The sequence below is a fragment of the Pipra filicauda genome, unplaced genomic scaffold, assembly GCF_003945595.2.
Source record: "Pipra filicauda isolate LSUMZ 115617 unplaced genomic scaffold, ASM394559v2 scaffold157_size4220110_pilon, whole genome shotgun sequence".
Lineage (NCBI taxonomy): Eukaryota > Metazoa > Chordata > Aves > Passeriformes > Pipridae > Pipra > Pipra filicauda.
This window is the reverse complement of record NW_024104073.1, coordinates 4060740-4088108: the sequence shown is the minus strand read 5'-3', so window position 1 is coordinate 4088108 and position 27369 is coordinate 4060740. Positions and strand designations below refer to the sequence as shown.

General features: G+C 42.1%; 1 long non-coding RNA gene across 2 annotated transcripts; it reads left to right on the top strand.

Annotated features, from left to right (window-relative positions):
* Positions 1-420: 420 nt before the first annotated feature.
* Positions 421-16566, top strand: LOC120322811. Of its 2 annotated transcripts, XR_005562736.1 has the most exons (4): positions 421-719; positions 2275-2441; positions 12827-13043; positions 16530-16566. It is a non-coding gene; the product is annotated as an uncharacterized LOC120322811 (long non-coding RNA). The 2 variants fall into 2 exon arrangements; XR_005562737.1 differs by lacking the exons at positions 12827-13043; positions 16530-16566 and adding an exon at positions 5052-5128.
* Positions 16567-27369: the final 10803 nt, after the last annotated feature.

Genomic DNA, 27369 nt, shown 5'->3' with positions numbered 1-27369 from the left:
AGGGAAGCCTGTGGTGATGAGGTGAGCAACAGGGACAACATCTGGCAAGCCTGATGACCTGACAAGATACAGTGCAGCCCTAGACCCTGGTGATGGGGAAGTCAGTGCTGTGGAAGATCACAGCAGGGTCAGCTGCTCTGAACCCATGGATCAGATCTGCTCAAAGGACAAAGGCAACCCTAATGGTCACTGGATCTGCTTTGAGCAGATATAGGGCTATGTGCCCGGGACGATGTGGTGTGGATCTGGGTCTTGGGACAAGAACCACAAAACCATGCTGACAGCTTTTGTCCCTTTGCACTCATCCTTGCCTGCCCTCAGGGTAATCTGGCTAAAGATCAAGCCAAGTGGCTTTTTGGCAGGGGAAGAGTTTGTGACAGCACAGTGTTGGCACATGTACCCAGCCTTGGCAGTCAGTCCTTGCAGGATACCCTGGCAGGGCTGAGAGCAGCCCTCAGCTGTTTTTATCTTTCACCTTCTACAGCAGCAGAAGAGTATTGCTATGGCTGAGGAGAGCTGAGAACTGAGGAAGGAAACTGTGGTGCATACAGCCCAAACAAAAACTCACAGCCCTGCACTGGAATATTCCTGAAACTGCTTTAGGGACTGGGATAAGAATCAGAGGGTTACTGTGAAACTCTGTTTTCCCCATCATCCACTAGTACCAAAGAGAATCTGGTAGGGCAACTCCAGTGGAATTACTCCTGGTTTACACTGAGGTAAGACTGGGTGACTTCGCTGCACAAGAATTACCACTGGGTGGTATGAGATCTGAGTTTTTTCTCAGGGATAGCTGAATCCTAACACAGTTCAAAAGGCATCCAAAGTTAGAAATGTTGAGAGCAAACATAATTTGGAAACTATTCCATGCTGGAATCCTCTGCAGATGATTACAGTCAGGAAAATCACTATCAGAAGGTAACTGTATGGGCAAAAGAAAGTAAAAAGGTTCTGGGCACTGGTTTTGCTTTCTTAACAAACTGTTTCCTGGCACTGCAAATACAACGGGAAGGAAGAAGGGAAGTATCTGGCTATTTAAATGAAAAATTACTTTTCTCTGCAATCACCTTCTGTCAATAAAATGCTTATTTTCTGACATGTCAATTAGGTGATTCAAAAGCCAGATGACCACTGCCTTCCATTTAGTACTGCTCAGCTGGGTTAAATGTCTTAAGTGTTTACCCTTTATGACCAGTGGCATGTATCTGTTCTTAGTCAAACTGTGCTATGTGTGACATGTTTGCCTGTAGGTTTTTCTCTTGAGTTAAAGTCAACCATTATTATCAGATTCTAAGAAAAATGGTAGGTTAGGACAGTGGTTTCACTGACAGAAATGGCTACAGCTTGTTTTACAGTAATGTGTATGAGAAATATGAAACAGATGAGAAGAATTCACATAGAATTAACCAGCCTGTAATTTAAAGTGCTGTCATTAAATAGGATCATGTATCCATGTTTGGTACTTCAAAAGAAACCTCTGCTGTGTAAGACCAGCTATTAGTGAGGAACATTTTGTCCGGTATCTCAAACCAATTTTGAAAGGTCTTATTACAGACACACACGGCCATGTGGAAATGAAACTTCTTACTTCAGAATCTTTAGGACTTGATTTTGTTCACACAAAACTCTTGAAGTTTTAAGGAAGAACTTTGAGGAAAAAACACATAAGCTCTGGCTCCTGGTGGAGTCCTAGGACAAAGGGTGGTGATAATATCAATATAAGCTTTTATTAAGGTTTGATCTGAACATATAGCACTGTTTGCTTGTGTAAAAGAATGGAGCAGGCAGTGGGTTGAGAAATATTCACATAATAATATTAATTTAACTAATTTAAAATGGATAAATATTTAGAAAGGTGTGTGTTGTCATCCATCAGGGAATGCAGTCCAAGATTTTTGATGGGAAAAGCTAAGATGCTTCTTTTCTGACTTCTGACCAGAACTGAAAGTGAAATGCTCATTTGGCAGATATAAATAAATAAGCTGAGACAATGGAAGTCACTTTCCCAGACAAAAATAATCAGGCTTTGTGAGTAATATCAGGTCAGCAGGACTCATTTTGCAGGCCCAGAGAAGCCAGCAGGAGACAACCACCTTAGTGAAACATTCTTTGGGTTGTACCCTGCTGGGCAACACCATGCTCAGACCTGAGGTGGGGGTTTATATGCACACCCACCCTTTGGTTAGCAATAAGAATCCAGCGAGTAATTAGCACTTTGATATGAACAGTTCCCCTAAAAATCAGTGCTTGGACCTTCAGTCTGGCTCCCCACAGGGTAACTGTCCCTGCCTGCCAGAATACTCCAAAGCCCAGAGGAAAATCTGAGAGTTGAGTGCCAGTGTCATGGCTTGAACACGCTGCTGACTTCTCAGGGGATCAGTTGAGGACACTGCTTCTCAGAACTGGGCAGCTCTGAAATTCATCCAGCATCTCTGGGAAAGGTGAGTGGGACTTGCTTATACGACCCCAGGGTAACAGGCTGGAAGGGACCTCAGGACATCTCTAGACAAACATTTTGCTCAAAGCAGGGTCAGCTCAGGTCAGGCCAGGTTGCTCAGGGCTTTATCCAGTCTGAGGCAGTTGAAAGCTTCTAGGAATGCACCGTTCTCACTCTGATCTTCTTTTCTCACCCCAAGCCTAGTAAGGCCATGCTGAATTGTGGCAGTCCAGAAGGGACCTTTGGTGCAATGGGATTCAATGGGACTCTGTAGGTGCACCTGCACTCTGCTACATATCCCCAGTGATCTGGTCCTTTCATTACTTGAGGTGATCACCTCCTGGGTCAAGCCATGGTTCACCTTTGCACTGTGTTCCATGTTCCTTTCTGCTGAAGCCAAGGCAGCATGTGTGCCTGGATCTCATCTTGGCACTTCCAGCCACAGTGGTTCAGAAACTCTTTGAAGTTACTGAGTTTCAAAGAAACACTCTTGGCTCACTGCTGGCTCTTGGTGGCTGGAGCACAAAGGTCTGCAGGCAACTTCTTCTTCCTCCAGACATTGCTGTAGTCTAATCACAACATTTCACAGAATCACAGAATAGCTGAGGTTGAAAGGAACCTTTGCAGGTTATTCAATCCAACCCTGTGCTCAAAGCAGGGTCTGCTACAGCAGTAGCAACAGTTGCTCAGGGCTGTGTCCACCTTTGTTTTAAATATCTCCAAGGACAGACTCCATAAATTCTCTGGACAACCTGTGCTAGTGTTCAAACACCCTTATGGCAAGGAAATGCCTGTCTTACATTTAAATGGAATTTCCCATGTTTCAGTTCATGTCCATTACAAATTACCGTATTATCACTATAGCTTATTACACACCGAAATTGAATGTACAATGATACTCTTGTGCACACTGTTGTCAGAATAGTAATCTTTTTCTGTCTGACCTACTTGTATTTTATACCAATAACACAGCGTTTAATGTTACATTTTTAGAGGAAGAAAATATATTTTTTCACGCAACAACTTGCCCAGTAGTTTAATCTGACAGAGTGGAAAAAAAATAGCTTGGAGTTTTTTGTAAAAAACCCCCTAAGTTAATTAACATAAGTTAATGTTTAACTTATAATCCACAATACAGATTTCTATACAATTTTAGCAATTCTATGCAGCAATATAAATTATGATTCTTAGTCTAGTTTGTGAAACTATCTCACTGTTTTATACTGTCATGAGGAATAATACAGTTGGATATAACTGATGAAGTTTGCTTTTAGCATTCTTCTAAAATGAGGAGACCAAAACCACAAATGGTAACCAACAACTGTTTTCTATATTCTGCATTATCATATTGTGTGCTGTATTCTTTGGCTTAGTGCCTCAATATACATATATCCAGAAGCACTTACAGAGAAGATACACTTCTGGATACTAGAAGATACTCTACTGGACTCCCCCAGTAGAGAAAGACTAGCCATGATATAGGGCTTGTTCCAAATGATGCAATGTACTGCCAGATGAGCAAACTTAAGCGGCGTAGAAGAACTCAGTTGTCTCCTGTCAGCTTTATGAGATTACACCTGAGCTTTGTCTTCTCCAGGGTAAACAGTCACAACTCTCTCAGCCGTTCATATGACAAATGAACCAGTTCCTTAAACACCTTTGGTGAATTTGATCCCATATGTCCATGTCTCTCTTGTACTGGGGAGTCCAGATGCGGGCACAACATCTAGATGTGTCTCACCAGTGCTGAGCAGATGGGATGAATCAGCTGCTTCGACCTGTTGGCAACATTCTTTCTAATGACACAGGAGGCTGTTGGCTTTTTTCTTTTTGTTTTTTTGTCACAAGGTTGCATTGCTGGCTCATGGTCAACTTGCTGTCCATCCAGACTCTCAGGGCCTTTTATGCAAAGCTGCTTTCCAGTGGGTTGACCTCCAACATATTCTGTTGCATGAGGGGTTATTCCTCCTTTGGGGCAGGACTTTACGCCTTCTTGAAGCCTATGAGATGCCTGTTGGCTCAATTCTCCTGCCTGTCCATACCCCATGAATACCCCCAGAACAACGCTTTAGTTTATCAACCACTCCTACCAGTTTTGTATCTTCTAAAAAGTTTCTGTGCGTGCACTCTGCCTCATCACCCAGGTCATTAACGAAAATATTTAACAGCATACGACCCAGATCCATCCTGGGGTACACCACTAGTGACTGCACTCCAGCTGGACTTTATGCTGCTAACCACAGCCCTCTGAGCTCAACAGTTCAGCCAATTTTCAGTCACCACCATCTGTCTAGCTCATACTTCATCCATTTGTCTATAGGGATGTTACAAGAGACAGTGTTGATGACAATTGTTGCCATCCTCTCAGACACCAAGCCACTCATCTCATAAGAAGCTATTGGTTCAGTCAGGCAGGATTTACTCTTTGTAAATCTATGTTGATGACTCCAAACCATCTTCTTATCCTTTATGTGTTTGGACATGGTTTCCAGGATTAATTGCTCCATCACTGTCCCAGTGAGTGAGGTGCAGATGACTGACCTGTGATTCCCCGGATCCTCCTTCTTGCCTTTCTTCAACATGGGAGTGATATTTGGCCTCTTTTGTTCTGCAGAAATGTATGCCATGGCCTTTCAAAGAGAATCAAGAACGGCCTCTGAAAGACTCAGCCAGCTCTCTCACCTGTCACAGATGCATCCATCAGGTCCCATGGATCTGTGTACGTTCAGTTTTTTAAAGCATTCCTTAACTTGATTGTCCTTCACTGACAGCAAGTCTTCCTTGCTCCAGATTTTCACACTGGTCTTGAGAACATGAGATTCCTGAAGAGAGTGCTCTTACCTGTAAAGACTAGGGTGAAGAAACCATTGAGCACTCCAGCTTTCTCCTTGTTTGGTGTCACCAGGTCCCCTGCACCATTCAGCACTGAGGCTACCTTTTCCCTAGTCTTCTTTTACTGTTAATACTCCTTCAGAAGCACTTCTTGCTGCCCAATACATCTCTCACCAGATCCAACTGTTGATTGTCTTTGGCTTACTCAATCCATTTAATGAAATATTTGCCACCACAGTGGAAGGAATTTCCTTCATCCTTGCACTGAGACCAGTCAGATTTATGGGTTTAAAAATGCTAATAAGTTATGCCTGTAGTACTGAGTATTATTTTAAAAGTTCTCCAAACCCTCTGATGACAGTACTATCATTAATTGAATTTTCCCATTATAATTTATTTTCCTAACACATCTCTCAGAAATCTGATTTTCCGTACCTCACACCCGAACTCAGTACCCTTTTGAATGCTGTAAGTGTGATCTCTTGCTGCTGAGCTCTCTTTGAAGAGTTTGCTTGGGCTGGGAAAAAATTATCCATCTGAGCCCATAGGATTTCAGACTGGCTGTTAAAGTCTAAAACCATTTCAGGAGGTGACTGAAAAATTTTGAAACCCAAGGGAATGAGTCAGGGTTTTTCTACTGACCTGATTCTATAATGAGACAGACCACTTCACTGCCTTGCTTTCACAGCCTTTCCAAATAAAGCATGAATCAAACCTGCATCCTTCTGTATTGCAGAGGATTTTAGCCCTGACTTCAGCAGAAGAAGAACAGGATCTCCCTTGTAACTATCTTGTCTATATGAAGAAATAAATTCGGAAGTAAAATATGTCCACATCTCATTTAAAACATGCCTGAAAAGCTTCTAAGAATTCCCCCATGAAAATTCTGATGTATTTCTTCCAGTATGGGATGGCTCATAAATGACGCAAACAGGGCTCTTCTTATAATTAAGATTACAAATTTAGGAGAGAAATATAGATAAAATACTTTTGTCCCATGACAACTCGGTGCCAGACCATGAGCACTTCAGGTCTTGAGTCTGCTCAAGAACCATTGAGAGCTATGGACAGATGGTTCAGTGTAGAGTTTACTTCATGTTAGGCCATGTGCAACACTCAAAGGGAAACTTTAGTCAGGTTGTCTGCACGAAGTATAGAAAGAATTAGGAGGAGAGATGAACCCTTGATATCAGTTGTTGAGTGTTTCTTTTCTCAGGTCCTTGGAGACCTAAGGGAACAGTGAGCTCCAGAAGCATTCACAGGCTGGAGGTCACAATGAAGTTTTTGAGATCCCACTACTCTGGGGTGGGAATTAATATGGGACTGAATCTGTAGCTAAAACTACAGAAATGAATAGTATGGTTTGAGGATCTGGTTTTGCTTCTGAGGCCAGCCACATGGAATGGCTCAGATCCGTAAGAAAAATGCTTTCTCACTAAAACTGGGTAGCATAAGCCAAAATTTCACTACGGAGAATGCAGGGAACTAAACAGCATGGGTCAAAATCAAATGTCTGGCTTCTTTAATTGATATAATTTTAATTTGGGGATGGTTGGGGTTTAACCCTGGTAGGCAGCTAAACACCACACAGCTGCTTACTCACTACCCCCCCAGTGGGATAAGGGGGAGAAGGATAAAAGTGAGAAAAATAATTGAGATATAGACAGCTTAATAATTTTAAAAAAATGGAGGGAAATATAACAAAGAAAAAAGAAAAAGCAAATAAATTTCAAGCTCACGAAAAACAAGTGAAAGCTATTTCTCACCGCCAACAGAACGATGCTCCGCCAGCCCTTGAGCAACAGCATCCCCCACCAACTTCCACCGTCCCGGTCTTATTACCAAATATGTCATCATAGTTTCTGGGATGTCTCTTCGGTCAGCTGGGGTCAGCTGTCCCAGCCGGCTCCCCTCCCAGCTTCTTATGGACCCCCAGCCTACTCTCTGGCAGGGCAGTGTGAGATGTAAGAAACATCTTGAGGCTGTACAAGCACTGTTCAGCAATAACTAATGCATACCTGTATTATCAGCACTGATTTCATTCACAAATCCAAAACATAGTCCCACACAAGCTATTTTGAAGAAAATCAACTCTATCCCAACGAAGCCCAGTCTGGGGATGCTGTCCTGTCTGTCACTAGCATTGTTCCTTGTCATGGTTTGAGAGAACCAAGGCACTCTGGACCAGTCAAGGGAGAAGAGTATCTATGCTTATAGTCTTTAAATTGTATTTTTAAATTTAACTTTTAACTAAAAAAGGTTTGGGTTTTGCCAGTGAAAGGTTTTCCTCTGTCTCCAATGTGTAAAAGCTTTTCCTGGCAATAAATTGGTGGCAGGATTTTTCAGCTTCTGGCTTTGAAATGCTCCCCAGACCTGTGGGCAATGGTCTTCAGGATATTCTCCCTGTCCGTGTCCTGGAGAGATGCCTGAGTAAAATAACTGAGTGCAGGGGATCTTTGTGCCTTCCCCACCAGCTGCAGAGCTTTCTCTCAGTATATACACAACCACAGCACAGCTCCAATCCTCCCATTTCTAAGAGGCGTTTTGCCAGCAGATACACATATCTGCACCCCGCAGCCCACACACCCAATTGCCTTTGGTCGGTCGCAGTTTCTCAGTCCACCCCGAGTCGCTGCACAGGGCTCAAAGGAGGTGCAAGTCTTGCAATTCCCAAAGGAATTTTAGCAACTTGTTCCCAGTTAAGTCAATACTTTAAAGAGCAGAAAGATGGGATGTAATTTATGAGGTTTCCTCTGGCTTTACCTCACTCCCTAAATCTCCTCCATGCTATCTGTGAAGGCTTAGACCCTCAAGACCAAATGGATGCCATTTTCCCACTGTTTTCTTTCAAATTTAAACCACAGAAAACAGTGCCTCAGCACAGGATAAACAGCAAAGCTGTCCCATTTTAAGAATTTATTTTTAAAACCCACTGTTGCCAATTAGTACCCAAAGTGAATGTTAAGGAAGTATGAAGGGGAAAAATGCAACAACATTGCTAAAAGGATAGGTTTTCATGTTCATAGAAAGTTTAAAGCTAACAGTTAGGAAAATCAAATTAGTATAGGCATCTGGAGGGAGGGGAAATTATGCTTCTATTGTGCAACATTAACGTCTTAAAATGTTTAAAACTACAGGGCTGAGGACGTGAGATTTCATTTAATTAACGTGCTAGGAAACCTTATTATCAAGTTGAATGTGAATTCTTCTTGATATTTTACTCTCTCCATTGCCTGAGGCTGGCTACAGGAGGCCTTATCCCTATTTTCCTGTAAAAACTACTTCCACATTCCACATCCCAATTACTCTGAAGGGCATACCCAAGCTCCCAATAAAATCATGCTTGGAGTCTTTGCTGACTTCTAAATGCTATTCTACATGTGTTTCTGATCACAAAATCAGATTTCCAAATGTCAAAATTATACTTCAAGTGGAGACTGAATAATAGTTTAAGCCTTTTTATTTGTGTAGAAAGCCGAAAATGAAAATGTGAAGCACCTGAAAACTCTCTAAATTGCTTGCTTTATTTCCACTTGAAGCAGTGTCCTGAGACCTATTGTATTGCAGTTCATCTACACTTTATGTCGTGAACACTGAGGGGGCAAGAACTGCTCAGACTTGCCTAGCACAACAGTTCTATCATACTGGCAGGGACAACCCACTTCTGCCTTCATTCAAAGAAGTCATTAAACCAAAAATAATTCAGAATGGCAGGTTTTGGTTTCACTGGTCAGGCATTTGTGAGGTGGAGCTAGGTAACCCATTCATCTCCAGTTAGCACCTACGGCCCTTATTTCAGCTGTGGAGGGCAGGCTGTCTGGATTTTATCAAGGAGGGAAAAAGAGCAGGTAAGCAGAAAGCTTTTAGTCAGGTCTTCTGTTATGAGAAAGGCAGATAGCAGTGAGAGGACAGAAGGGGGCATGATGTCCCATTTCACACCTTTGCTGGTGGTGGCCCCAGCTGTGGAGCTGTGCCAGGGCTCCAAACATGGTTCCCTGCCTGCGTGTGGGGACATGATGCTTTGGTATCCTCTGCACTTGCATGTGCTTAGCCATGGGAACAACTGGAGAAGCAGCAGCTCTAGCTGCATGGACTGACATGGAGATTGGCCATGGATGGTGGTGGGAGCAGGGAAGGACCCACAGTCCCTTTGCTCTGCACAGCCGTCTACTGCTCCCTGCACAGGCTGTATCTCTAGGCCCAATATTGTCTACCAAATTGCATTGGCAAGATTTTCAGAAGTACCATTTAATTTTGGTAAATGAGGGGCTCACTCACCAATTCATTGGGTTTCCTTCTGTGTTTTCTCTTTAAATACTGTCCTCCCCACCCCATCTCATCAACATGGATAATAGCAAGAGATTTACTGCCTGATATTCCTCTCTCAAGCTCCATCGCTTTTCTTCTGTCAGATGCTCATTGTAAATTCTTTTAATGTGAAACAGCTCATTGGAGCAGGGCTCCACATTTTCTCTTTTTTTCTGATAACTTGTGAGAAGTTGTCACTTTGTATCCAGCAGAACTCCAGGGAAAGATGACAGAGTCCACAGGCTGCACGTTGCAGAGCCGGAAGAAATTGATACTAAACACAGCGTCATTTAGATTTAAAATAATAGCTCTTAAGTGGTCGCTTTTGTTTGTAATAAATATAATATATATAAACTTTAGCTTGTGGCTGAAATCTAAACTATCTGTTTTAAATGAATGATAACATAAAACATGTCATAATTCCTGGTCCATTACTATTGATGAACCACAACCTAACATTCCACAACCTGGTTTGACTGAACCGTGCCTAGTCATGGAAAGGTGAGAGAATCTGAATGCCAAATGTACAACTTCTGTAGCTCTTGATCCACTACAGTTTAATAACAGGAGTTTCTGCTAGTCATCACTTGCTTTAATGTTATCCTTGGGACTGATTATCCCTGGATCTGAAGATGCTTTGTTTTTCTCTATAACACAAGGTGGATGACCTTGACTAGGTTTTGTGAGGGTCTTATCTGTATATCAGAATGACTAAAAGCCTCAATCCACTTCTGTCCTTCAGTTCCCATACCAATGGAGAAACTAAACCCTCTTTATCCAGCCCTGTACTGCAGGGCTGCACAGTCTGGCAGGAGTCTGTTTGCTTGGGGCCCACCACCATTACTGACAAAAGTAGGTGAGTTTGCCTAAATCTGAAGCTCACAACAAGGTCGTGTGTTCAAATGGCTCTGACAAAAAACATCAAAAGAAGATGAATGCCATATCTAGAAGCAACTGACAGGCAGGGTCATCGCATACAAGCTTTTGCCTAGGAAAAGCTATTTAAGTGGTGAATGCTTGAATTGTGAAGAGATTTGTATCGCATAATAATATCAGAATTTATTCACAGCATGACCATGCTTTAGAAAGTGATCTTCAGTGCAATTTAATGTAGAAAAAAAAGGAGCGAAATAGAAGAAAAAGGGGGAAAAGGAGGGGTAGAGAAGTGCCTAAAAGAGCTCAGCTTTTGACCTTTAGAGACAGAGGAAATCTGTATCCAGCCTTGTGTACACTGAAATCTTCTAATGCATTTGATTTTTGCTTCTGTGACAACCAGTCTAATGTCAGGATGGGGATTTTTGATCTCCTTATAATAAGCTTGTGGACTTTCCATTTATTTCCCATTACTACTTGACCTGGTTTTCCATTCTTCATCAGGTTGTCTGCAGCAGTACCTTAGTGATTTAGACCATTTTCAAATAGAGTAGAGGGAAGTGAACTTTAGTGTATGGGAGGATATGAAGGCCAAGGTCAGAATGGAGAAACAAAAAATAAGTTTTTTTTCTTAAAACTGACTTAATTTAATTAAATTTGGCAGTCATTTTTCTGGCAAATGGCACAGACAAACAAGTCAATCTTTGAAAGACATATGATACACAAATTTTAAGAATATAAGAATAAGATTTTTGACCACAAAGGTACAATTTACAATTTAGGTGCTCTCTGAGCCACAGTCTGAGAACAACTGAAAGGTTTTAACAGGGAAATTATGTTTGCACACTTTCTTATTATAGCCTTACCCCTGAAGTTGCCCAGTCTGGGATGGAGACCAATTATGTTTCTCTGCTGGGGAAGCAGAGAAGCTCATGGCTTTGTTTCACTTAGGCTTACCTGACAGCAGGATGCAATGAAGATGCAGATGCTGCAGCAGTCAGGAAGCTATGTGAGGCAGTGTAAAGAAATGTGTTACAGCTGTGTTGTCTTATAAGATTCATATCTGATGCCAAGGCTGCAATTACAGGACTTAGCTCAGCTGCCCCAGTGGCTCTCTGGTACATGATAGATTACATGTGACATTTTGCTCCCAGCAGAGATTCATGCCACCAGTGTTAACTCATCCCTGTGAATGGAGCAGCTGACTGAGGGAAGGACTTTGCAGATTAAAAATGCTCTTAATGATTATCTGGACTCTGCAGTTTTGATTGCCTTGCTTCCAAAAAACTCAGACTATCTGTGCTGGAAGCTTCACTCTATTGAGGACTTCAAGATACAATTCAGATGAAGCAACCACTTCAGGTTATTTTCACTCTGTTCAAAAGATGGGGGAAAGCAAAGACTTGCCAACTTAAATAAGACAAAAACATATGAAGAAAAGTGTATTTTCAAATGATTCAAATTCAAACTATAGAGAATAAAAAGGAGAACTAAAAAAAAAAGTCTTAGTAGTTTCCCTACAAGAGCTAGATGTTCTCATAGATACTGGGGCTCTGTGGGTTTGATCAAGAAATCAACATAAAATGAATATGAAATAGCAACTTATACTACAACTGGCTCAGATTAGGCAGAGATTCTCAGAAATTCTATATATCTAAAATATTTTGGATATCTAGCTAGATACCCATTCCCCAGAACCACTATTTAGCAGGTTTATGAGATACGAGGAATGTCTAAGGGAAAATATCAACCCTTCGTGGGAAAAGACCAGCAGCTTTTAATTTCACTCACTGTCTGCAGCACATTCCATTCTGTCTTGTGAAACTGAAAACAAATTTGGCAGCAGGCAGTCATCTGATTTTCATGTAATTCAATAATTTATCATGAAAAATATTCATTTATAAACAATTACTTGTTTTGAAATGATAGCAGCTGTCATTTTGGAGTCCGTAGTTCCCCCCACTGGGATATTTTTCTGAGTTTATCCATCATTAAATCATGCAGTGTTCAATGTGTTTGGAATCTGGGCTGAATGCATTTTACAACGTGTTTATGTTTTGTTATGTGCATAATTTCGTTTTTGCTTTACAGACATGAAATCCAATATTGCCAGATGTAGAAATCCCTCTTTTCTGAGCAACTTCTCTCAATACGACCTTTTGGCTTTTGGGAGGAATTCCCCCATACAAAATCGATATACAAACATCACTATTTCTATTTTGTAGTCACAAATCTGTAACTATCCAAGTCACACACACAATAAACAGCTCCAGCTCGAGCTCCCCCAGGCTTGACCAAAAGGCTCATATAAGCCTGCCTTTTGAATTTAGCTAAAGTATGCAAGTATTTTCTTTCATTGCTGTCATTGTATCACAGGGTGAAAGCAAGACAATACCAGCGTAACGGAGAAGACTTACATGAGCCATCAACCTTAGGCAGGACCTGGATGATACCAGCATAACTAGGAGCGTTTGTGTGCATAGGAACCACAGAGTCAGACGTTCTTGTGAGAAGACGCTCAACAGCATTGTCTTTATGCTGATGTCTTTTCAGAAATAACAACTCTCCAAGCACATAGATATGCTGGGAGAAGGTAATAAAAATCAATGAGTTTCTTAATAATAAGTCCATTGGTTGGCAAAGGATTAAACAGAAATTGGAGTTCAGCTATTGTGGGGCTCTATAAAATCTAAAGCCCCATAGAAAGAGCCCTCTTGAAGAGGTAGTTTTCCTATCTCCTTGGTTATTTTACTTTAGAAAGGACTGTGAGGTATCAGCTGAGTCAGCTCTGGCAAATCTGAAGACATCCTGGCATGCACAGAATTATTCCAAAATGGTGTACTGCTTTTTTGAGCTTAAAAACCAGTATCAAATAATTAATTCATTAGAAACCAGGATAAAACACCATCTTTAGAAAGCATAAATATGAGTGGTTTCATTAACAACCTTTTCTGTTCTCAGTTGTTTATGGTTCTTTCTTGTGGCTTCATATGTGCTCAGCTCTTTGAATGCTATGTATTTCTTTGGCCTCACTGTCAAAATGAAGATTAGAAGTAAAAGATTAGAAAAAAAGTAAAGATTAGATGAGATCTCCTTTGAAAAGATTGTTGAAAACTTCCCGTTCAAGATGCTGTTATGGAAATTTATCAACTATATTATTAAAACAGAGGTACTTCTATGGAAGTGCATATGAAGTAATTAAACAAAGAGAAGTGCTGCGTTTTTAACGTTGGAAAGATGGACAACAAAAAGGGTTCGTGCTATTGAGACCCATCCCATTTCTGTTCAGCAGAACATTTAAACACGTGCTTCTTTTTGAGCACATGCTTAAGTCACACTGTATGAATTGGCCCAGGACCAGACATGCATTTGAGCATCCCTCTGAACAGAGCAAACAAGCATGTATTTAACTACTTTTCCAAACCAGGTTGATACAATTTTTTCAGATTCATCAATGCCCTGGGAAAAAGGGAAATGTGAAAGGGTAAACTTGGCAGCTGACGCTGTTATATGTTGGTTGGCTGATATCTGGGGAGAACCTGCAATGCTCAGTCATTGGTCAATTCAGTGGGAGATGAAACTCAAGGCAGATAGAAGCAGAGTAACACATTGGAGGCAAACACCTTAAACTTTTCAGGCCCACAACAAGCTCCTAAATCAAGTGCAACCACCAAAACTCCCTTAATAAAATCCTAGCACCATTGTGGACAGCCCAATGTACACCTTAGCAGGCAGAAGAGGTGGGCAGTCAAAAAAAAATTGGGATATAGAAGGAGGGCAATGGAAAATAATGATGAAGTATTAAAACATGATTGAACCAAGAGTGAAGGATTTCATGTTCACTTCTGGTCACCCCTTCTTCTGCCTGATGCCTGATGTAGTTGAAAGGAATAGCAGAAATGAAAGGAATAGACAGATTTTAAGGGTTTGTGGCTGTTTGGTTATTAAAAAAAAAAAAAAAAAGGAGACAGACTAAAATGGGACCTGCTAAAAAGGCAACCCCTATTTACCTTTTTTGTCGCTGAGCAAAACAGAAAAGGATTATCCATCAAACTTGCCAAAAGTTAAACCAATAGTTGTGTGCTGCTGTATTATATTGAAAGCCAAGCCAACTAAATGTTTGCTTTTTAATTATATGCTTCTTTAACCTTTGGGTCTTGCTGCCCCAAAATTTGTGAAATTTGAAAAAAAAATTAAAGATTACACACTGATACGAATACATGGCATAACCCCAGGTGCTTAATACAGGATTTACTCCTGTGCTAGAAATATAGGGCTTCACATTTCTCTGCATAATCTGGTTGTTGAGAAGGGGAAAGGATTCTTTTCCTTGGAATAGAATTTTTTTCCCATACTCACTGATTGCAGTCCTATTCATCTGTCTATGAGAACCCACTAACCAGAGGCTGGGTAACAACCTGCATAACAAACCGCTGGATTGTTCAAATCCAGCAATTGCTATGTGCCTTCCTTCCTCTATGGAGAAGACTTCCCAGCAAAAATACTAGGTGGGAAAAATAACTGTGTTGGGCAACATCCTTTGAAGGCAGACATCTGTTGGCCTGTTTGTTTACCTGTTTCATCCATGCATCAGAAACCAGTCATGAGCCATGGAAAAATACCTAAAATTCTAAATCACTGGAGCAAGGAGAATGACTTTTCTCCACATTGCCCCTCTTGTGGTGACATGACTGACAGCCCAGCTGAAGTGGAAACATTCAAGGTCAGGCTGGATGTGGCTCTGAGCATCCTAGTCTGGTTGTTAGGTGTCATTGCTCACTGCAGGGGCATTGGACTGAATGATCTTAAAGGTCTCTTCCAACCCAAACTATTTTATGATTGTATTATTCTCTTCTTCTCTTCACCTCTCTTATGCTGTGTCAGAAAAGATGTCTCTGTCCTCAGACTTGCAGCAAGGACAGGTAAAATTAGAATTCTGCAAAATAGCTGATATTTGGGTCCAGGTTCTCTGCTGTCATGGCTTTATTGAAGTGATGATGGTGAAGAAGGGCTCCCAGTAATACCTGAGCTGTGCAGAGTACCTTCCGCCTCTGATGTGTTTTCCAAACTCTATATCACTGATCTGCAGGACAGGTCTGAGGGTTATGCTTGTGTTGTTGCTGCATGGATGGATAAACATCAAGATCTAGTTAAATGCCCGAGACCTTGATGGGGGTAACTTTCAGAGCCAAGGGTAGTGCAGAGGAATCCCCACTCCAACAGCCAGAAGAAAACATCAGCCCGACAAGACTGGCCAGGGTTTTTTTGGGATTTGTAGGATATTCATAACTACTTTTTGACATTCGGTGTGCCTGCAAGTGTCAGCTTAGAAATTTATGAAAGAAAATAAAGGAAAAACAAGCTTCTGGAGGAATGTGGTACATCTGAATTCTGATAAGTGGCTGCTGCTGTTGTTAAGAATTACTGGTTTTAACAAAGGATTTCTGGCAAATCTCCCTCCTCCTCATCAAATGCAGCAACACAACCACAGAGCAGAGATGCAGAGCCTGATTAATGCTGAGCTGGTTTCCTCTCATATGTAACCATCCTGTGTTTTTCAGAAGATGTTTTAAACGATTTAGTCAACTTAATTCAAATGTGTATGAGAAAAAACTATGAGAAGTAATAATTTCAGGGTAATGTAGAATTATAAACCAGTCAATGCCGACCTTATACAAAATGAGACCTTTCTTTACGATGCTGGGTCAAATGAAATTAGTGAAGCTTTTCAGCCAGCAGTGCACGACTTGCAAAGGTTACACAACAAGACACTGTTTTACTTGTAAGGGCTGAAGATGTACATCACAACCACTTCAGTATACTGGAGAAAAGCAAGCTAATCCCTTACTCTGTTGCAGTAGTACAGCCTAAGTCACATTCCTGCTCCTACATCCACTCCAGTATAACTGTGGTTTTGGTCATCATTTACTTTCTCCTCAGGGTGTTGGGAAGAAGGAAAGGCAGGGCTCTGCTCACTCGTGTTTTTCTGGCCCACGTTCTTTTGATGAAACAAACCCGGAGGAAGTTTTCTGAGGTTTCTTCCTTTCTCACATTTTCTCACTGAAGTTTATGTTTTCAGGTGCTGCAGAAACCATAGTGTGGAGACAAAGGTGGAGAATGACCCAACATACACATATGGGTGAAACAGCATCTTTCAAGCTAGAAGGAGCTCAAAATATATCTCTTAGCTCAGCAAAACATCTCCTTACTCTTTGCTGGCCTGGCTAGCTAAGTCTGGCTTATACTTTTGCATTTCGAATTCCTGTTTTTATGTGACTGGCAAAGTTCAAAATTTAATACAAACCTCTGATACCTACCCGTGCTTGGTTTTCTTCCTTACAACACTTGAATGCCAGATTTGAGACTCCCCCCTCTCTCCCTGTGCATTCCAGTGTCCCCTGGGGGCCATACCCTGCCTCTGTTATCTCTGCTTCACCACGGTATAGCTCAAAGTATCATTATCTGTCCTTCAGCACAGTTCCCACCCAGGCTTCCTCCTTCACCTTTGGTGGTTCCTAGGAGATGGCAGCTTGTGCTCATGTGTGGTGGACGGACACACTGATTTCACCAGGGATCATTCCCCTCAGTGTGAATCTCTGACAAACACTGTGTTCACTGCAATGAAAAGATACCAAATATTTCAAAGTGAAAATAAATTAGCCCACAACTGCTAGGCAAAACAGGCTTGATAAATGGAAGTTTTAGTCAGCAATGTTTAAAGTGAAATCAGTAAAGTGTGCATAATGATGGATGAGTCCAGAGATTTTTATTAAATACAATAGCCTAAAGAACTGTAGGGAGCTGTTATAAATGAAGTGAATACTAGTTTAACTAAAACAGCTCTTGTTTAGAGAAAAACGTTGGGATTTATTATCCTATTAGTTGCTTTTTTTCTCCCCTTTTTTCGTAAGGAGCAGCTCTCAGGGTGTCCCGGGCAGAAAGTCAAATTCTCCATTTACCCAAGATGTTTAACAAACATCCTCTTGAAAGTTGAAACTACTGAGTTTTTGATGGGACAACATAAATATATTTGAACTGTTGTCAGTACAAACTAGGCATCTTGAAAAGTGTAGTACATCTCCACTGGACATAATATTATTAATGTCTTTGAAACAATTCAGCATTTATTTTGAAATAGCAAAGAGGTTTGATTCACTTCCAAAAGGAGCTGTAATCCAAAAGTGTCTCCTATTATAATATTTTAAATGACTGGATGTACAGAAAGACAAAAACAGCATTTTCGAAGGCTCAGCTGACTGAAAATTAGTTTGGAAATGTCTGCTGGGAACCAGTTTGCATTGTGGTGCTGTTCAGACTTAGTACCTCTATCTCATTCTTAGATTAAAGAGGTTGAGTTTTACTAGCCCCACAGCCAAATACCAGTCCAGCATAGAGGATGGGTTACACTATGTGGGAGTGCAGGCTCTGATCTGCTCTCTTACCACTTTGCAAAAATTAGGTAGCCCAGAAATGTCCCAGAGACCCTGCTGAAGACTGCCTCTGATGCTCCTAGCCCTACTGGACCTGCTCTCACACTAGTAAGAGTCAGTGGTGTTGGAGACAGGGAGGAGAAATGCCTGAAGCATAGAGGTCTTCTGCTACCTCCAACTTTTCAGACGATGTTTTGGGAAACAGGACAGACTGAGGCAAGTTAATCTAGGTTAGATCATGGTTTCTGCTTTTGTCATCTTCCTGCCTTGTTTTCCCTTCCAGTCTGATATGAAAAATTGGTATTGAAATAATCTGCTTTGATGAATTTTCCCAGTATGACCCAAAACACCAGAGTTAATTGCTACACAATGCTGGATTATGCTGCACATTTTGAATAGCTGAGTGTCAGATGATAAAAACAGTGTCAGATGGTTAAAAATGGTTTTTGGTCCTGTGTCAAACTATTGCCATTCTGCTTTCACCATAGTGAGTGCTGTGAAATATTACTTACTAATGCTATAGAAAAAGAAAGGAAAACAGTTCAAAAATTCACGTATAAATGACTAAATAAGGCTTGCAGTGGAAGAACTGTTCCATATCCTTTTAGCTTTAAGTATGTCTGAGAAAACTCCTGGCTTGAGAGTAATTTAGATGACTTTTGAATGGACAATTCTGAGAGAAAAGTTAGCTGGCAAGAGTGGAACCTAGTTTTTTGATTCAGTCTTATTTCCTTGAAGACATAAGAAGTCTCCAAAAATCATTCAAAAGGAGAAAGAGAAGAGCGGCAAGATAAAAATTCCGTTTCTTCTCCTGGTGCTGCTTTTCTTGTCACCTTATGGCAGATGAAGTTCTCAGCATAAGTAGTCTTATTGGTAAACCTGAGCTTGGGGACCAGCTCAAGTGCCAAGAGTTGCTTGGGGACTGCTGGAGGAGGTGGGGGACAGTGGGTGAGGATCAGACCACTGAAAACCCCTTGGTGTCCTGGCAGACTGGAGAGCTGACAGGGCTCTGAGTCATGCCTCTCCTGTACAGTTGTGCTCTCAGAGGCAAACAGTGACCAGTGATGTGTGTGTGTGTCTGAGCTTCCAGCCATTAGCACTATCTTTTTAAACATCTTTTTGTTGCTTTAAATGCAAAGCTTCTCCTTAGAAGTAATGCTTTTCCTTGAAAACTGTATGCATCACACCTGACTTCGGTTCTCCAAGATAAATTAGGTTATATCTAAACTGGTGGATCAGGTAGATCTTGCCTTTGTTCCATCTCTGTATCAATCTGAGACCTGGGTTCTTCCTAGCCTCAGGATGCAGAAATGAAATCAGGTGCATGGGCAGAATGGAGCAGTGACACAGCTGGCCAGGCCACACATCTGGATTTGCTGGATCAGAAGGTACCTTTGTCCCTCAGTCCCATCCCTTCGGGCAGACTTAAGAAATAGCTCCTTACAGTCCTTGAGAAGTCACAGAATCACAGAATAAGCTGAGTTGGAAGGGACCCACAAGGATCATTGAGTCCAGCTCCTGGCCCTGCACAGGACCATCCCTGAGAGTCACATCATGTGCCTGAAAGCACTGTCCGAATGCTTCTAGAACTCTGTCAGGCTTGGTACTGTGGCCTTGGGGAGCCTGTTCCAGTGCCCAGCTACCCTCTGGGTGAAGGACCTTTTTCTAATATCCAACCTCAACCTCCCCTGACACAACTTCAGGCCTTTCTCTTGGGTTCTGTCACTGGTCACCAGTCTCCATGACCTGTGTAGTATATCACAATGCTTCCCTGGGAGACAACACGATGGACTGGTGCCTGTGCCAGGAGGACTGTTCATATGGAGCTCACCAACCAGAAACTATGTAGGTTGGATTTTTCAGCAAGCCCATTCAGTTTTTAGCAGTCTCTCCTTAAAAGGACACAGACATATAGAATGGGATTTGAGGCAGAACTCAGAGATGAATTACATCCCCAAAAAAGACTTTGGTAGACACCTCACTCTGACTTCAGATGTCCAGCAAAGGAGAAGGATGGCAAGCCCAGGACTGTTCTGGAGATGGCCACCTAAGACTGAATCAGCCCTAACTTCTCATATCTGACCCAAGAACTGTCCAAGCTTTTAAAATTTTAGCACCGGAGAAAATACAAAACTTTGTATGTCCATAAACATGGAAATAAACAAACAGCCAACACAGTAAAAGTAGTATTTTCCTGTGTGGAGACTGGGTCTCCTGCCTTTCCTTTATCCTCTTAGAATCTGGAGAGAAAGACCCCAAAATATACTGTATTAGGGACAATTTCTCCTAGAGCCAGCACTTGCTGCTGCTGCCGGCTCCACAGGGCTGCTGTGAGCTGGCCCAGCTCCGTGCAGGCACCTGCAGTTCCTGCTGAGTTTTCATTCCTGCCAGGCCCCAGCTGCTGTAAGGAGCAATTCCCATAATCCAGCACATCAGGACTGTCAGCTCCAAGGTAAGCACGTCAGAAGCTTGGGTTTCTGCAACACTGCTGACATATGCCCGTTTTGGAGCAATAATCCTCAGTTTGAGCCCCATGACTCAAGCTGTGCCTCATGCATCTGGCACATGTGCTGGCTGCTGAGGGTGACTTGCTGCTTGAGGCTGGTGCTCACACTTGCAAGGCATCAGGTGGCAGGATCCATCTTCATCTTCCTGCCAGACAGGAGGGGAGATTGGCAGAAGAAACATATTATTCTACTTTGGTTTGGCTGCCAAGGAGAGGTGCAAACCTAATGGCAGAAACTTTTGCTGTTCTTTCTCGGGGAATTAAGAGAGGAAGTGGATAAGCCAGCCTGAGAAGAGGAATACTTGTGCAGGACAGAAGATGCCACTAGAAATACAAGGCCAGAATTAAGCACTTGCCTTGTGCGTGAAGTCCAACAGTTTTCTTCCTTTCACACGTGGCATCTGCACAGTAATAACAAGAGGTAGTCCCTTTTACCCCATGCAGATTAATGGAATTTACTAGTTTACTTTTTTATTTTCATTGACATTGGTATTAAAGTGTGATTTGGTATGAAAGAATCAGCCACATATGTAAATATCTCAGCAGGTCATAGCAGCATTGAGGACCCTGAGCGCCCTACCTGCTGAGAAGTGTCATTAGTCTCTTTTAGAGATAGGGGCACAGAAGTAGGTCACACTGAAGCCTCCTTTGTTTTCAGCCTGGTATCCACCAAACTCAGGTGTCATCTACTTAGAGCCTGGCACAGGTAGGAGTTTATCAGGACACAATAGGACCCCTTGGCACTGAATCTCAGAGACATGGACAGTCCACCTGTCCTAGGTGGAATTTGCCCTGGAGCGGCTTCAAGACAACCAACCAACCAGGTTTTATTAAGATGAATTTTGGTTTAGTAGCAAATTCTATCTCAAAACCAGCTAAACCCACAGACAATATGTTTTGACAGACAGTATTTGAGCTGTTACATCAACAGGATTCATGGGCATTTCCATGTAGGGGAGGAGGGAATTTAGCAGTTCTTCCTGTCACTGTCACAAATGTCTGCTGGGAACAGCCCCACATTATCAAGAACGGGAGAATGCTGAGGAACTAGCTTTAGGAAGAGGCACAAGAATCCAGCTATGTTGGATCAGCATGTGACATCAGGATTACCTTCTTCTGTTGAAGACTAAATGAAAAGAATCCTTTTTCTTCCTTTGGAAATATGTATTCTCAAATAATTCCCAGTCCACCTATTAGGAGCTCAACCCATTAGCAGTCTATATGTTTCTACATTTTTCTGGCAAGCTTCAGACATCTCTGATCAAGACAAAATCTTAGTGAAAATTTGCCAAAGCTGTGTGTCTGTAATCACATCACTGCATTTGGCAGCAGGATTGGTACATATGGCAAAGTTCAAAGATTTGGCAAAGCAAGCTCACCTTCAAAGAGAGTGTTCTGAATTACTGGAAAATGAATTCTGTTTGACTGATACTAAGTGTTGAGGGGATTTTTTTCTTACAGCAATAAAACTGAATCCAATTAGAAGTGAAGAAATGCATTTTCAAAGACAATGATGAACAAACGTTTATAGGATATCTAGCTTTTGTAGATTAAATTATCAGGTTAAAGCAACCCAAGACAAAGGGCTGTTAATTCAGCTAAATCAGAATCCATGCTGCCCTGAGAATGATTCTTCCATCAAATTACCCCTTGATGTTTCCTGTGTTCAATTTGGTTTTTCTGAAATTTGTATTCTTTCTGGAACACTGCACATCCATGTAGATAAAAGCCCTATTTTCTTTGTATCTCAACTGCAGGTAAAATGGTTTAGAAGAACAGTATCAAAACTGGAATGTCAAGAATCTGAAAGTTAGGAAACACTAGAATTGAAGTTGACTCTGAATTTATAATCTGCCTGTGCTCGTACATATCAGGTAACCTCACGTACACTGTTGCATACACATTTTTCTAAGGAATCCTTTCTTGTGCTGTGCGGCCATGATGCCGGTGGAGGGGCTGAAGTCCTTCCTGCTCACATGCAAGTTCTGCATTATGAGGGGGAAGCAGGTCCTCCTCTAACCACCAACAGCTGGAGCCCTGCCTCTGCTCTAGTAACAAGCCACAGCAGAGACACTGTGCCTGGCACAGACACAGTGGGGATGCTCCAGCCTATGGTGAGTGATGAAGAGGCCTTAGAAGCCTCTTCTTCCTGACATAAAATCTGTGCCTGTTACTAACCTAAACACAGAAATTAGTGCCTAAACCACATATACAATCAGCATGTTTTTTGTTGATGATTCAGGACACTTTGTTCAGGGCCACCTCTCTCTATTAACTTTCAGGGGTCCTAAAATATTGAATTGTGCTGGGATAAATTGTGGGGTGCAGGGCAGTTCAGCAGTCAGCAGCCCAGGCAAAAATATTCTATCCTCTGACAGACATATCCTGCTCTGCGTGGGATATATACACAGCTATGGGGAGCAAAGCAGAGATATGGAGTCTCCTCTGCCAGAATTACAGCACCCAACAGAAATCTGGGACCAGAGACTGGTGATGTGCTTCAGTGGTCATGCAGAGTCAGTACCTTCAAGCTCACGGCATCCACAAGACCAAAGAGATCACAGGTTGTCTACTACAGACGCCTTCAATAACTTCTCCATTTCTTTCTTTAAAGTAGGCAGTGCCTCTGCCTTATTTAGCAGTTATTTTTCCTTTCTTGTTGGCTAGATTACTTTCTTTAGCTTTGCAAGGTGGGTAACTCCACCTTTTCTTGTCTCCTTGTATCTTGAAGAACTGCAGGTCAAAACCATTCAGTAATTATTTTGGAAATAGGATACAAGTATGGGTTACTTACCACTTGACCATGTTTACTGCAAGATACTTGGTCTGCAGTGCCACTGTTCTCACTTTATTTTAGTGCTGTCACTGTTAGCTATCTATTCTAAGAAGGTAATCTAGGCATTTCCTCCTTGCCCACAGTACCATCAGATATTTAGTAGCTGGGAGATCTTTCCAAAACAGTAATTACACAATTCAAACAATAGCAATTTCTGAATCAAAACAAAGAATTATTGCAGGGCTCTTCTGCATGAATACATTGCACACTGTGGTTTAGAAACATCTGTTGGCTGAGTCGTATGCAATAAAGATACATAGAACACATGGCACTGCCATTTGCATATAGTATATGTCACTGATATATTAGAAGTGAAGAAAGATCACAAAAACCTTGAAAAGCCAGCAGAATGTAAGATGACAGATGTATAAGTCATGGAGAGCACTGTGGTAACAGTAAATATTAACAAAACTGAAAAATTTAGAAAAGGTGCAGTAAGTTTTCAGTAGACTAGCAAAGAGGTCATAGTGTGCTCACACCAGGGAGTTGTTAAAATGGCCTTGAAGGGGGATAGATCTTCTTGCATCTTCTTTTTCTATTACAGTGCATGAAGAGCTCAAGCAGTAGTTTCAGGTCCCTTCCCATTCCTCTCGCCTTTACATACACATCTGGTCTGATAATAGATCTCTTTTAACTATCACCAGAGTCTTCTTGCTCACAGGAGCCATGTATCAAAATCCCTATATGGTAGAGAGTCCCAGGAGATCTAGCATATACCTCAGAGGCCTCATGGAATGGTGAAATCCAAAAATGATTCACAAGTGGGAAATGAAAACCAAACTCCAACATTTGTGTTTCTAGGTGAGGCTGAGCTCAGTGTACCTCACCTTGGGAAGTCCTTGCACAGGCATCTGGAGCAGCTCCCACTGACTCACCTCCTTCAGTAACCAAGGACCTGTGTCTCAGTGTCCTCAGTATCAGCATGGTTGTGCTGATTGCCACAGGGTATATCCTCAGCTGGAAGCCTGCAGCAGAACTCAGGAGCCACATACTCCTGGGTAGACAGTGTTGCAGCCTTGCCAAGGCGTATAACTCAAACAGTTATGAAACTGGCCTGACTTAAAAAAAAAAAAAGTTTGTTTTGCTTGGTTTTCTGGTATGCAGGCTGTGGTGATTCACTTTCAAAGTCTTTTTTCTGTCATATTGATGCTATGTTTTTCCTCTAAGTAAAGACTGAGATTCTTATACCACTCCTGATTTCAGAGCTTAGGCATTTATGGAAAATACCACCTCCTCTGAAGCTCTGAGGGCTTTTGGTGTTTCTGCACAGTGTTGCATTTTCAGGAGTAGTGGTGTGAGTGCACAACCTCAAGTCTGGTCACTGAAAGATATTTGTACAGCTTTGTCATACATGGCAGTCCTCATCGAATTCCTGCTAGGGTTAGTTTTACAATGTCACTTCTTGAATCACCTGTGTACATTAGGCAGATTGTCCATCTGACTTCCTTTCAATAAAAGGGAGGGAGTGGGTCTTTTTGGTTGCTTGCTGTCCCACTTGAGGTACTTGGAGAATTCATGAGAGCAACCGAGCTGTGTTCAGCCAGTTCTCTCACTTTCTCTGAGCACATGCTGCCCACAGCCACTTCAGCTTAACTGATACCAATGTGACTTCAGTGCCCAAGCACTACAATCACAGCTCCAGCTCCAGAACTGGGGTTTGAAGTAGCTTGTGGCTGAATCCATGATGGCATTGTAATGGAACAACTTTGGATTTAGTATAAAGCATGGTTTGACAAAGATTTGTGATTTTCTGAATTTGTCAGAAAAATGCAAGACCAACACTTGACACTTGGGCTTATATTTTAAAACAGTCATCCATGAGAGTGACTAATGTTCCATCAATGCCTGCAGGGAACACTCACATGAGCATGCATAGCCTATGGTGGTTATATGTTAAAACAGAATCCCTGTGGCTGATAAAGGGGTAAACACAGTATGGTTTAGGCAGATTATAACTTTAGGCAAAGCATTTAAAAAGGAAAGTTAAAACTGCTTAAGATTATGGGTGTAGAGATCAGGTGTGGTGGGACAGGGTTAGTTGTCCACCAGATCACTTATGCACTAGCATCTTCAATTAAAGCACAGTGATTTTCAAGCATATCATTTGTCAAAACAAAGAAGCCTACAACACTGTTAATATTAAGTCTAATGATCAGTCTGTTAAACTTTAACTGGCAGCATAGACAAGTTCAGAAGATCAGATGTTTAAAGGCTCCGCCAATTTGTGGAGAATCAACTAATACTGCTGTTGACTTCTTTCTACAACAAGATAGTTTGTACCCTTGACTCACAGCATGAGATTCAACCCCTCTTAACACCTCTAGGCTCTGCAGCTGGCTGCTGCACAGTATGATCCAGGATCACTGTTTAGGAAACAACTTTAAAATTGACTCACTCAGCAAATAGCTGCCAGGAGTTGGCCAGGAGGAAACGAGAAGGGTAGAGGTGTGTTACAAATCTGGCCCCATTCATAAGGCTGTAAGGAGGAGTTAGCTGCCATCCTGGGTGTCCTGAAGAAAGGTGTTACAACCTTGGTTCCAGAGGTAGCAGGGATCCCTTCCTCCTTCCTATGCTAGGGGAGGTAGGCCATGCCGTGACACTAACAAGGTATGCAGTCCTTGTTTTGCTTCACATGAACAGTCATTTGCATGATTTGTAACATGATTTTTTCCCCATTTTTGCAGAAAATTCTCTAAGCAGTAGAGCACTGTCAGAGTCACATTTCTTCTCTTGCCCCATTACGTCCTCATTGGATCTGAGGACTCAGTTCTCAAGTTCAGGCATGTATATCCCTCTCTAGATCCCACCACTCTTGGACATGCCTTTATCTTGCTCACTGTAGTTGTCCTGCAGCCTGAGTGAGTTTCCTGCTCACCAGACCTGTCTCTCACATAGTTGCTGCTCCTTTTTCTGTTTGACATGGGAGTCCTCCCTTCTGAGGATTTTGTCACAGTCAATGAGCATTAGGAGATGGTCAAGTGACTAGAACCATCCCAAGTACTTGTGGGTTGTACTTACATAAGATTTTCTTGAACCTGGCAAATGGGGGCAGACACTCATAGCAATCAAGGTTTTGGCACTTAGAAATCCTGATTTATTCCAAGAAGGGCATGTATGAACTTGAGGCATCTCTAGGGCTACACAGCAGCTGAACAATTTTGGCTCATCATCCTACTGAAATATAGAGTTACAGATTCATAGAATCATAGAATGGTGGGCAGGAACATCTTTAACGACGTCAGGTTGCTCAAAGCTTCATCCAGCTTGACCTTGAATTCTTCCAAATATGGGACATCCACAATTTCTCTGGGCAACCTGTTCCAGTGTCTCACCGCCCTCATTGTAAAAAAAGTCTTTGTTATATATCCAATCTAAATCTACCCTCTTTCAGTTTAAAATCATTGTCCCCTGTCCATTACCACAGGCCCTTTCTTATAGGCCCCATTCAAGTACTGAAAGGCCGCAATAAGGTTTCCCTGGAGCCTTGTCTTCTCCAAGGAGAACAACTATGGCTCTCTCAGTCTTTCCTCATAGAAGAGATGTTCCATCCTTCTGATCATTTTTGTGGCCCTCCTCTGGATCCAGTCCAATATATCCATGTGCTGAGGACACAAGAGGTGGAGGCAGTGCTCCAGGTGGGATCTCACCAGAGCGGAGTAGAGGGGTAGAATCACCTTCCTTGACCTGCTGGCCATGCTTTTTGTGATGCAACCCAGGATACATTGCTGTCTCATATCCTATTTTTCATCCATCTGCAGGGCTGCTCTCAGTCTATTCATTCTGCATATAATGTCACTGATACTGTGGTTTGTCCAAGCCCAGGTGCAGGACCTTGCACTTGGCCTTGTTGAACTTTATGAGGTTCTCATGGACCCACTTCTCAAGCCTATCCATACCCTCTGGGTGGCATCCCTTCCTTCAAGTGTATCAACTGCACCTCTCAGCTTCCTGTCATCTGCAAGCTTGCTGTGGACACACTCAGTCCCAGTGCCTATGCCACTGATGAATGTATTAAATTGTGTTGTCCCCAGTATGAACCTTGAGTGACACTACTTGGAAATGATCTCCATCCAGACATTGAGCCTTTGACTGTAACTCCCTGAAAGAGGCCATCCAGTCAATTCCTTATCCATCTACCAGTTCTCCC